This window comes from Olea europaea, unplaced genomic scaffold, assembly GCF_002742605.1.
Source record: "Olea europaea var. sylvestris unplaced genomic scaffold, O_europaea_v1 scaffold1606, whole genome shotgun sequence".
Classification (NCBI taxonomy): Eukaryota; Viridiplantae; Streptophyta; class Magnoliopsida; order Lamiales; family Oleaceae; genus Olea; species Olea europaea.
The window spans coordinates 159,842-160,184 of NW_019233692.1; the positions used below are offsets into that span (position 1 = coordinate 159,842).

The window sequence follows — 343 nt, forward strand, 5'->3', positions numbered from 1 at the left end:
TGTGAACTCATATCGGACGGTAAAAAGGGACTAACCAAAACTGGTGGCATGGGATGCAAAAATGAATATGAACTGTACTGCGGTCGTATCTTATTCTTCCACAAGCTACGAGCAACTGATCGTAAAGCAGTCGCCATAATAGCCCAAATTTGTCTGAAATTTCACAAAAAAATGTTCAATATAGAATTACATTATAATATCCGGGTAGAGGAATTGGGTTTAGGTCGAAAGAGTGATGAACTTGGGCGTTCTGGAACGGAAGGGATGAGAGCCGGGTATCGGTGTTTCTAATTGTGCAAAACTGACATTTACACTATTACGCAGAATGAAATTTACTTGTACT

The 343-nt window shown here is 39.7% G+C and overlaps 1 pseudogene; it reads right to left on the reverse strand.

Moving 5' to 3' along the window:
• Window positions 1-137, reverse strand: part of LOC111377114 — a 20,696-nt pseudogene extending 20,559 nt beyond the window's left edge.
• Window positions 138-343: the final 206 nt, after the last annotated feature.